This window comes from Watersipora subatra, chromosome 4, assembly GCF_963576615.1.
Source record: "Watersipora subatra chromosome 4, tzWatSuba1.1, whole genome shotgun sequence".
Classification (NCBI taxonomy): Eukaryota; Metazoa; Bryozoa; class Gymnolaemata; order Cheilostomatida; family Watersiporidae; genus Watersipora; species Watersipora subatra.
The window spans coordinates 19046264-19058164 of record NC_088711.1 but is presented as its reverse complement, the minus strand read 5'-3'; the positions used below and the strand labels follow the sequence as shown (position 1 = coordinate 19058164).

Genomic DNA, 11901 nt, shown 5'->3' with positions numbered 1-11901 from the left:
TTACTAAGTAACAATGTAAACCAATCAAAGCAATTCTTGCGTAGGGAACTCGACATGAAACTTTACTTCCGTTTTTTATCGTTTTCAAATATCTTTATCTACTTTCTTTGCGAAAAGTTTTTGTGTGCGCGGGTGCGTGTGAGTGTCCGCGTATGTGATGTTTAATAAACATTGAAAAAATCACTAATATGATTATAGCGAGCAAACTATACAATAGGAGATAATTTTTCAAAATGCGTGGTGGAGCAGGTCAGATCTAAAAAAGATAACGATTTGTGAGTTTCTAGCCAGCAGTTCCTAACTCGGTTTGAAAACTGTGTAGCTGTGTTGGCGATTATAAGTAATCAGTAGTACCATGGACGTAAGAAATAGTTTTGTATAGCTTTTAAAATAAATCTTTGACATCAGCGTTAAGCGTCCTGTTCTAGCGGGCAATATTTGTTTCTTTGTTGCATTTCTAAAGCAAGCTGCATCGTGGGGCCAGCAACGTGCTGCATGTTTGCAGTCAAAACTCTTCTTGAAAATTAAGAATGGTTACTGGCATTAAAGAATGGTTACTGGTGTTTTGCTGGTGCTGGAAATGCCTAGATTTATTCTAGATACTAGAAATATAAGGTATATATAAAAGAGTGACAAAAACATAATACATTGAAAAAATACCAAAAAGCTTTACTGCTCTTAATAAAATGTTACGCTGCTAAAAATAGATCCTAGACAGATGTTTTATAAGCAACTACGTTCTTGATGACAGTTTGTGTTGCAACAGTGTCTTCTAGTGCAGTCTGTTAAATTTCTAATTGTAATTTTCCTTCGAAATATTGGACTCAGTTTTACCTCGTTACCTCGTAGAATACATCATACTGGACCACCTAGGGGTGTAAGGGGTATGCCTCATATGATAAATTAGGTTTTGCTTATTTTAATTCAGTTTTCTGAGTAGTTAATACAATATTAATGTTTGTTTGGTGTCAGTACAGGTAGAGTTAACCTGTTATATGTTGGCTCGTTCCTTTGAGCTCCCGCACTGTCCGTGGTAGGAAGCTATTGTGGTATGTATTTTTATTTGTCTGTATGGAAGTGGGTTGTCCTTTGGATCTAGCTCTGGTTATCATGTTTTAGATTTTCTCTTACTTATTTTAGGTGGTAGATGTTGGCATAAAACTGGCGATTTCCAAGTCGAAATCAACAATCAAGGTATGTCTTTTTGAGGTTGTGATCTAAAGTTGATGTGACGTGATGCTGTCAAAATATCTCTATTTCATTTAATCAGCGGTAAAAGTTCATCATGGGATTAATTTTATCATAATTTTTTACATCAACAAAATATATATTTTATAAACTTATTATGCAACGCTTAACGCAGTAGAAAAGATCTTGCCATATTGTATTATTCGTTAACTTTTTTTGTCTTTATCAAATGTTTATTTTCAGTTTCATGCTCTACTAATCCATGATAGTCTCACTAACGCATTAGACCAGCCTGCTGACATTGTTATAGTACCAAGACATGATTCTGAGCGAAGTCACTACTTCCTAATGGTTATGTTCTACTAATCCATGATAGTCTCACTAACGCATTAGACCAGCCTGCTGACATTGTTATAGTACCAAGACATGGTTCATAGCGAAGTCACTACTTCCTAATGGTTAGTATGCTTATGCTGCACTTTTATACTAAAATACTATGTCAAGATATTAATTTTGAGAACAATTAGTGTTGCATGGCTGTGCATAGTTATTATAATTGTTTTAAAATTTAAAACCTCACATCTTTTATATAGCGTGTAACTTGAATAAGATAACTGTTTTGTAGGCACAGGAATACTTGCTCTGCGTGTATCTATAACATGCAACTTGCATTAGCTTGCATAGCTTTATATACAAGTTGTATATGGTACTCTGTTTGCAGCTGGTAGATAGTAAACTTAGAAAAATTCATTTAATGGTCTCTCTTTCTTACAAAGGACAACAAACCATTGAAAAAAGGTGAGCATGAAATACTTCACTAGGTTTGTCGGTAACTCTTACAAAAAGCAAGTTATTGCCTTTGCATTCTAGCATAAATGGTTTAATCCAAAAACTCGCTGTTAGCAACAATATTTGTAGGAAGTTTGTTTCTGTTGATGAGAGGTTTGCGGATTATGCTATGACAGATAGTGAGATGGCGGCCATGCAACAGAAAGATTGTGTAAGCTGTGGACTGTATGTTATCGAGGTGTGTGACACTCTCATTCGTAGAGGTCTCAAGGCTTCAACATTTATCAGTAGGAAACGTCTGGTTTGATTATTTATCTACACATTAACTATTACTAGGAAACCTAGTCCTATTCTGCCAAATTTCACTGTTAACCGCAATGTTTTTTCAGCAAAATCACTGTGATTCCTTGTAGGGGTTATGCAATAATCTTGAACTTTCTAGATATTCGGCACATTTTTGTTGCTGTAAACTTATTAAACAATAATTCTCAGAATCTGTATTTTTATAATGCTATTAATATTTTCAGCATGCGCAACGATATGTTGAATCGTTTTGAGCTAAAAAATAGAAAAGATGGTGATATGTCTTTAAATCCTTCCACATACCGTAAAGAATTATTGGCAAGTATAAAGGTATGTGAAACAATAACTATTCCCAGCAGATTTAGCACATCTGTATATCTTGTATGTAAATATATGTTAAGATACTTCCTCACTTATTTGGTTTAATTTTCTCAACCTGAACTAACAACTTTTTAACACTTTTGCATTGAATTTCGTTTTTAACCAGTTGTCTTTATTTATGTTAGGAAGATGGTCAAGCATTGGCGGATATCAAGCTTTCTGTTGAAGCAGGTAGGTTGAAGATGTAAGCCACGTACAGGCTAACAAGTTTTATATTTGTTCATGTTAAACAATAACTGTCACGAACAACTTTTATCGTATTTCCTATGTAAATCAGACACGTTGATTCCGATTTTGTACTCAAAATAAAGATTAGTCCACTAACTTTCAGAGTAATGAAGGCTTTTTTATAGCGTTTTAATATCGGTCTCGAAAACAACACGATCGGCATAACAAGCTCCGCCCATAAATATGTGACGTAACCTAGCTTTTTAGGAACAGAAGTTACGTAGGGATGTTTAGACCGATTTGGAATAATAGCGATGGGTGTTTTAAAATCCATTAATATCTAAATTAAGCCTTAAAAATAATATCAGTCTTTTCTGAAAGGTAGATAAGCTATTTAGCATTGCATATTTAAAAAAGCGCGATAACAACGCTAGCTTGTGATAAAACCACGTTTTTTGAGCTCATTTTTTTCGGCGTTCAGCCCATTTAAACGTCATGTAACAAGCTACGAGCAATTTTAAATAGTTTATATACCTTTCATAAAAAAAAATTATTTTACAGGCTGGATTTAGATAATAATGGGTTTTAAGACACCCATCTCTATTATTCTAAATCAGACCAAACATTCCTAACTCCCGTTCCTGAAAAAGCTAGGTTTCGTCACATATTTATGGGCGGAGCTTGTAATGCCGATTGTGTTGTTTTCGAAACGATATGGAAACGCTTTAAAAAAGCTTAAATGACTTTGAAGGTTAGTGGATTAATCTTTATTTTGAGTACAAAATTGGAATCAGCGTGTCTGATTTACCTAGTAAATATGATAAAAGTTGTTCGTGACAGTTATGGTTTAATACATTAAAATTATTTTACTGTGTTCACCAATCTAGAGCATGAGAATACTATTCTGATATCTTTAAATAGTATAGTGTTGGTATCTACAGACATTACCCGCTTTATATATATCTAATGCATGTTCTTAACCCTTTGGCTACGGCGCGCTTACGGTCGGGAAAATACCAGCGTACGAAGGCAATTACTAGGGCGATTTGAGCCTTCGACATGACTGCATAACAACTGCATAATTTGCATAGCTGAAAAATATGAAAGCCGAGAAATTTCTCTGCAAGCTGATATTTTTTTTATGCAGATAGCTTGCAAATGCTTTCCAGCAAGTCTCAATTTGTTGAAGCTATTAATTTCTTTTTATACGCCATTTTTAATTGTATTTTCCTAATTGATAAAGGTAATTGGCAATGTTGTATAAATAATACTTGCACGAATTCATAGGTTCTCAACAATTTGCAAAAGAAATTGGTCGTCAAAGAGCATTGAAAGTGAAGTTATGAGCTCCGATGCATTGCGGGAGCGCCACTCGAAATTCCCAGTGCATGACCCAAAAGACCAGCGAAAAATGGAGGCCTGCCAATGTCCCCTAAACATGTATGCGGATAACTGGCATATCTTCAATATGTTTTAGAACAAAATTTTATTGTTTGTTCACACCGGACTATTATAGTGTATTACCTGTTATTTGATGCCCTGATCCAGTAGTAACTACTGTTTTATTAACTTTTATGTTGCATACATTTCTATAGTTTAGCCATCCTGTATTTCTAGTCAGTTTGTTTGCATTAGTGGAATATGCATCAAGGCAGTGTGTACTCAGCTGTACTCAGTGTGTACTTTTTCTTTATACAATTTTGCAACTTAGTGTATTCAACTTTTTCAACGGTTTTTCTATTTGGTACATATTATATTTCGTTTAGAGATGCTATGTAAATCTAAATAATATATAACTTTTACATACAACATACAATGATAATACCTTCTCATAACTCTAAGCTTTAGTTTGTATGAAGTCATAAAACTTTTATGTAGCCAGGCTAATACTTGCTGTTCAAGTCCATGAAGTTGAAATAAGGTAACTGTTTTGTAGCCAGGCTAATAATTGCTGAAAAGTCAGGTTCTAACATGTATTTAATAGAACTATAACTGTTTTGTAGCTGAGCTAATAATTGCTGAAAAGTCGGTTCTAACATGTATTTAATAGAAAAATAACTGTTTTGTAGCTAGGCTAATATTTGCTGAAAAGTCAGGTTCCAATATGTATTTAATAGAAATATAACTGTTTTGTAGCTGGGCTAATAATTACTGAATAGTCAGGTTCTAACATGTATTTAATAGAAATATAACTGTTTTGTAGCTGGGCTAGTATTTGCTAAAAAGCTAGGTTCTAACGTGTATTTAATAGAAATGTAACTGTTTTGTAGCCAGGCTAATAATTGTTGAAAAGTTAGGTTCCAATATGTATTTAATAGAAATATAACTGTTTTGTAGCTAGGCTAATATTTGCTGAAAAGTCAGGTTCCAATATATATTTAATAGAAATATAACTGTTTTGTAGCTAGGCTAATAATTGCTGAAAAGTCAGGTTCTAATTTATATTGTAATTAGAAGAAAAAGTATAGCTGTTTTGTGGGCAAGCCAAAACTTGCTGTAGTCATATAAAATAACCGTTTTGCAATGTAGTACATACGTAATAGTTTGTAATAATAATAGTATCAATATACAAGCCCTATTCAAGAGTATACTAAAAACCGTTTACAACAACAGCCTACTACAACTATGCAGAACAATTAGCATTAGCAGTTTTGTAGTTCCGTAGAAACGACCTTGTCAACGTGCAGTTATATTATAGGCGCCAAAATTTATTTCTGTGTACATTCCGCAACAGAGTTAGGAATTGCGGCTAGAAACTCACAAATCGTTTTCTTTTTTAGATCTGACCGGTGGAGCAACCCCATGAACACTCATTTACGAGTTAGCGATCATTTATTTTGCTAATAACAGAAAGCCTCTATTTGCCGGCATATTATTAAATAAAATAGAAAATGTAAGAATATCATGAATGCAAAATATTTCCATGAAAGGATGACTTCAAATAAGTAATGCTGGATAACTTATACAAAAATAAATTGACTGATACTATATACAAGGGTTCGTGTCTGAAGACTAGATTCTCTATCAGTAGTAATATCCCTACTGATTGTGGCAAGATCGATTGTTAATTAATAATTGGATGACTATAGTATGGTCTGCATCATCTGTCTGTGTAAGCATCATTGATGTTTACTTTTATGGTTTATCTGCATTGGGCTATGTATGTTTTCAATTGAATCACCGCTTTCATGTACAGTATGTAGCAGATGTTGATAGTTGTGAGGGTTAGGGAACATTTTCTTTTTTAGATTGGTGTAATTGCTGCATCTGTGTAGACAACGGTCCACTGTTTCTTCCTCATCTAGGCATGTGCATGTTGGTGTAAATGTTAATTTAAGTTTGTATAAGTGATATTGTAAGGTTGTGTGGCCTGTGAAGGGCCTGATTAAAATAATTGATATTTGTCTCCTTGGTAATATAAGTGGAAGACTACAAACGCCATATGTCAAGATTGATAGAAAATTCGTATGCAATAAACAATCTTTAACAAGTTTATTTTTACTGTTCACATTTTTGAATGATTTATTTATGTTTTGATTTTTTGTCGGAAAAAAATCTAATAATCTGTTTCAATCAAGTACTAGCTGTTCAAGTCATTTACAAAACAACTTCAAGTCAGTGGTGAAAACGTAAACATTACCAATTCTACTGAAGTTTTAGGTCTAACCCTAAACTCTAAGCTAGCATTCAACACACAAAGAGAACAATTAAAAGTTATATTGGCCAAAACATGGAGACTTATTCTCCCGTTCATCGATGCAAAGTTAAAGCCATACTATTCTCATAAGATACTAGAATCAACCATAATATCCAAGCTGTTTTACAATAGTTTTATATGGGACAAAACATCTGACATCTTTTTCCATGGCGGTTTGAAAGATATACTAGTAGTATATAGAGAGCAGATCTACACATAAAAGTGACGGATCCAGCGGGGGGATAGAAAAAGGGGGTTGTGAATTAAATTGGCTAGGGGTGTAGATTGAATCGTGTGGAGTTGAATGAGATGTTGGGGTTTGGGGGGAAATTGTGGTGTAGAGTAGGGGGTTGAATTCGAGGGGTTACGGATCCGCTCCTGGCGTAATCGGCGGATTATCTGTGGATGAGTCATCGGATTAGCGGGGGATGAGTCATCCGATTGAACGTGGATTATCGCGGGATTAGTCGGGGGAATCGTCGCGGATTAGTCGGGCGAATCGTCGCCGGTTATCGGTGGAATAGTGGGGGTGAATATCTGGGACATCGAGGGCTGGATGGTTTTCCGGAGTGGATCTCGCGGATTATCGAGGAGAGCGAGAGATTACCTAGCGGATGAGTGAGGGGGTTAATATCTGGGACACCGAGGGGTTGATTTTCCGGAGATTGTTATATATTTGAAACATGGAATATATATGAGAAAGTGTTTATGTGCAAAGTGGAGAATGTTATATATTTGAGAACGTTGAATATATATGAGAAAGTGTTTATGTACAAAGTTATTTTTTTTGAAGATTTGATGTTTTTGTAATGTTGAAGCTCTTGAATGGTTAAGAATTTTAAGGATTTTTATTTTCGGTTTTTTTTTATATATGTTGAATGAAAGATCAGTTTTATTACAAAATTATTCACTTTAAAAGATATATTTATATGTATTATTCATTATTTCCATCATCATTTCGTTTCAATAAAAATAAAATAGTTTATGTTTAACTTGAAATATATGAAATGTACAAGTAGATAAGTCACAATAAAGATAATATAGTATAAATGGCAAAACTAGGATTGTGCTAGGCCATGTTGATATACAAGTGAGCAATGATTATAAATGTATATATAATAATAAAATGTGAGTAAGATAAAAGCTAGGGTTGTGCTAGTCCATGTTAATATACAAGTGAGCAGTGATTATAAATGTATATATAATAATAAAATGTGAGTGAGATAAAAGCTACTGAAGATACAATAAACAAAGCTAGGATTGTGCTAGGCCGTGTTAATATACAAGTGAGCAGTGATTATAAATGTATATATAATATTAAAATGTGAGTAAGATAAAAGTTACTGAAGATACAATAAACAAAGCTAGGATTGAGCTAGTCTATGTTAATATACAAGTGAGCAGCGAATATAAATGAATATATAATAATAAAACGTGAGTAAGATAAAAAGCTACTGAAGATACAATAAACAAAGCTAGGATTGTGCTAGGCCGTGTTAATATACAAGTGAGCAGTGATTATAAATGTATATATAATATTAAAATGTGAGTAAGATAAAAACTACTAAAGATACAATAAGCAAAAGTAGGATTGTGCTAGGCCATGTTGATATACAAGTGAGCAATGATTATAAATGTATATATAATAATAAAATGTGAGTAAGATAAAAGCTAGGGTTGTGCTAGTCCATGTTAATATACAAGTGAGCAGTGATTATAAATGTATATATAATAATAAAATGTGAGTAAGATAAAAGTTACTGAAGATACAATAAACAGAGCTAGGATTGAGCTAGTCTATGTTAATATACAAGTGAGCAGCGAATATAAATGAATATATAATAATAAAACGTGAGTAGGATGAAAGCTACTGAAGTTACAATAAACAAAGCTAGGATTGTGCTAGACCATGTTGATGTACAAGTGAGCAATGATTATAAATGTATATATAATAATAAAATGTGAGTGAGATAAAAGCTACTGAAGATACAATAAACAAAGCTAGGATTGTGCTAGTCCATGTTGATATACAAGTGAGCAGTGATTATAAATGTATATATAATATTAAAGTGTGAGTAAGATAAAAACTACTAAAGATACAATAAGCAAAACTAGGATTGTGCTAGGCCATGTTGATATACAAGTGAGCAATGATTATAAATGTATATATAATAATAAAATGTGAGTAAGATAAAAGCTAGGGTTGTGCTAGTCCATGTTAATGTACAAGTGAGCAGTGATTATAAATGTATATATAATAATAAAATGTGAGTAAGATAAAAGCTACTCAAGATAGAATAAACAAAGCTAGGATTGTGCTAGTCCATGTTAACATACAAGTGAGCAGTGATTATAAATGTATATATAATAATAAAATGTGAGTAAGATAAAAGTTACTGAAGATACAATAAACAGAGCTAGGATTGTGCTAGTCTATGTTAATATACAAGTGAGCAGCGAATATAAATGAATATATAATAATAAAACGTGAGTAAGATAAAAGATACTGAAGATACAATAAACAAAGCTAGGATTGTGCTAGACCCTGTTGATATACAAGTGAGCAATGATTATAAATGTATATATAATAAAATGTGAGTAAGATAAAAGCTACTGAAGATACAATAAACAAAGTTAGGATTGTGCTAGGCCATGTTAATATACAAGTGAGCAGTGATTATAAATGTATATATAATAATAAAATGTGAGTAAGATAAAATCTACTAAAGATACAATAAGCAAAACTAGGATTGTGCTAGGCCATGCTGATATACAAGTGAGCAATGATTATAAATGTATATATAATAATAAAATGTGAGTAAGATAAAAGCTACTGAAGATACAAACAAAGCTAGGATTGTACTAGTCCATGATGATATACAAGGGAGCAGTGATTATAAATATATATAATAATAAAATGTGAGTAAGATAAAAGCTACTGAAGATACAATAAACAAAAAACTAGGATTGTACTAGTCTATGTTGGTGTACAAGTGAGCAATGATTATAAATGTATATATAATAATAAAATGTGAGTAAGATAAAAGCTACTGAAGATACAATCAACAAAGCTAGGACTGTGCTAGTCCATGTTAATATACAAGTGAGCAGTGATTATAAATATATATAATAATAAAATGTATTATTATATATACTCACATTACTTACTCTCATTTTATTATTATATATATATTTATAATCACTGCTCACTTGTATATTAACATGGACTAGCACAGTCCTAGCTTTGTTTATTGTATCTTCAGTAGCTTTTATCTTACTCACATTTTATTATTATATATACATTTATAATTATTGCCCACTTGTACATCAACATAGACTAGTACAATCCTGCTTTGATTATTGTATCTTCAGTAGCTTTTATCTTACTCACGATTTATTATATATATATATATATATTTATAATCACTGCTCCCTTGTATATCAACATGGACTAGCACAATCCTAGCTTTGTTTATTGTATCTTCAGTAGCTTTTATCTTACTCACATTTTATTATTATATATACATTTATAATCACTGCTCACTTGTATATTAACTCTTTCGCTACCACGTTAATTGTTGACCAAACGATTATTCTGCCCAAGTTAATTCAAACTGATTTTCTAAAAAATCCGATATACCGTTAGTATTTAAGCAATATCTCAAAAAATGAAAACATATATCGTTTTACTTTTAAATGTATCTTATTCAGAACAAAATTCTCCACAAGATAGGTGTAAAATTGTTTAGCAACTCTTACTCTCACAAAATTCCTGACGCTTTTCTTTGCGTTGAACAAACTCGGTGTGTTTCTTATTGTCATGACGATAACGGTCTGGTTTTACCGTTTTTGAAAAAATAATTAGAAATGGAATTGTTAAATTACTAGAAGATCTGACATAAATTTTTTTTCTATATTTTACAATTGAATATACATATATACTTTATATCGAAATAAAGTTGGTAACAAATACAACCGAATATTATTTACTTTTTGATATAAGTTTTATATATTGATATACTCACACTGAGTTGGAGCTATCCTCAAAATAATCCACATATTAATCCATGTATGCCCCTTTACTAGTTCATCATCTTCATCTATTTACTGGTCGAGAGACTGTTATGGAATGGTTAAGCCAAACCAAACAGGAGAATTCCATAGGTAAACCTAGGAAAACAATCAGGTCGAATGCCAAGGCGCTTGTCCACACAACAGCCCCTGAAAACAGCGACACTCAACGAACTTAATCGCGAGTAGCCGGCTAACAGAATTCTAGCTGAAGCATACAAGCCTTATGGTATCAACACTCGATCGACCCAAATTCTCAAATATAAGTAGGCATCAAGAGATGGTTAATGAGGCAGAATATTCCATCAGATTATGCAACGCTTATATAGTGAATTGAAGAATGATGGGTGTGTCCAAAGGAATTAATGAAGCGAAAATAGTAAACAGATTTTCGCGAAATTGAATTTCGCGAAATTACACATTATATATATTATATAGTCAACTTTCGCGAAATTGAATTTCGCGAAAGTTGACTATATAATATATATAATGTGTAATTTCGCGAAATTCACTTTCGCGAAAGTTGACTATATAATATATATAATGTGTAATTTCGCGAAATTCAATTTCGCGAAAGTTGACTATATAATATATATAATGTGTAATTTCGCGAAATTCAATTTCGCGAAAGTTGACTATATAATATATATCATGTGTAATCTCGCGAAATTGAATTTCGCGAAATTCACTTTCGCGAAATTCAATTTCGCGAAAGTTGACTATATAATATATATAATGTGTAATTTCGCGAAAGTTGACTATATAATATATATAATGTGTAATTTCGCGAAATTGAATTTCGCGAAATTCACTTTCGCGAAAGTTGACTATATAATATATATAATGTGTAATTTCGCGAAATTCAATTTCGCGAAAATCCGTTTACTATTTTCGCTTCATTAATTCCTTTGGACACACCCATCATTCTTCAATTCACTATATAAGCGTTGCATAATCTGATGGAATATTCTGCCTCATTAACCATCTCTTGATGCCTACTTATATTTGAGAATTTGGGTCGATCGAGTGTTGATACCATAAGGCTTGTATGCTTCAGCTAGAATTCTGTTAGCCGGCTACTCGCGATTAAGTTCGTTGAGTGTCGCTGTTTTCAGGGGCTGTTGTGTGGACAAGCGCCTTGGCATTCGACCTGATTGTTTTTCTAGGTTTACCTATGGAATTCTCCTGTTTGGTTTGGCTTAACCATTCCATAACAGTCTCTCGACCAGTAAATAGATGAAGATGATGAACTAGTAAAGGGGCATGCATGGATTAATATGTGGATTATTTTGAGGATAGCTTCA

The 11901-nt window shown here is 32.7% G+C and overlaps 1 long non-coding RNA gene across 1 annotated transcript; it reads left to right on the top strand.

Annotated features, from left to right (window-relative positions):
- The first annotated feature begins 1332 nt into the window (after window positions 1-1332).
- On the top strand, window positions 1333-2597 carry LOC137393609 (uncharacterized). The gene is made up of 3 exons (XR_010978306.1): window positions 1333-1646; window positions 1910-2215; window positions 2505-2597. It is a non-coding gene; the product is annotated as an uncharacterized lncRNA (long non-coding RNA).
- Window positions 2598-11901: the final 9304 nt, after the last annotated feature.